Source organism: Vulpes lagopus, chromosome 16, assembly GCF_018345385.1.
Source record: "Vulpes lagopus strain Blue_001 chromosome 16, ASM1834538v1, whole genome shotgun sequence".
Classification (NCBI taxonomy): domain Eukaryota; kingdom Metazoa; phylum Chordata; class Mammalia; order Carnivora; family Canidae; genus Vulpes; species Vulpes lagopus.
The window spans coordinates 51477331-51478305 of NC_054839.1; positions in this window are offsets into that span (position 1 = coordinate 51477331).

Genomic DNA, 975 nt, shown 5'->3' on the forward strand with positions numbered 1-975 from the left:
AGGAAAAATGCTAAGTGCCTACAGAGGAAGGAAAGTGAGAGGCAGATTCAGAGAGCCATTCAGCTTGTCCACATCACAGGACTCATGAAGTCTGGTAATAAGAGGTACAACTGGGACGGTAGATTGGGGTCAGACCATGACAAGCCATGAATGTCAGAGGAAGGTATTTGGATCTGATTCTGTGGCACATGGAGCACAGTCAAAAATTATTTCAGTAGGAGAGTAACACGATAGAGCTTCATCATCAATCAACTCAACAATATTTTAACCTTAACAGGTAATGGTGGCAGCGAGCTGGCCCCAGAATGCCAAGCTCAGCTGAATAAGGTCAGGCAGTGGGCTGCATGCGCCTCTTGCACCTGAGCCTGGAAAAATAACTGCTTATTCCGGCTGTCAGTCACCAAGTCACTGGAAGCATCCTCTGAGCAGGACGACGATGAACTTCATACTTAGCAGCAGGAATTTGCTCTGCCCCACAGCTGTCATCTGGGACCAGGACAAAGAAGAGGCTTAAGAGGATCTGAGAGAGGAGCCTGTAGGCACTCCCATTTGTACTGTATATTTCCGTCAGCTTGGCTGACGAGGCTGGTCAATGTTCATTTTTCTGCATGAAATAGAAAAGCAGAAGTCTGTTGATTTTACGTTTTATGGCTGATCGATGAGGGTCAGAGTGAGGGCTTTGAGACCTGCTGAGAGGGAGGAATTGTGGTGCTTTTGACGGCCTCATTTGTGTTGTGTCTTCTTCTGGGAAAAAGGAAGGTCAAGGTGAATCCCTCTTTCAGACTCCAATGACTCCAGCGGCATCACCCCTGGGCTGAAGAGGCAATGGTGGGGGCGTTGCCAGCCAGGCCAAGCAAGGAGAGGTGACGGTTAAGGGCTTTGAAGAAATGCTGCACTTTTGGCATAGGGACCCCAAACTGCACCTGCGTTTCTGCAGGCTCTTCACTTGCTTTTTATATCCTTGCAGGCTGTCTC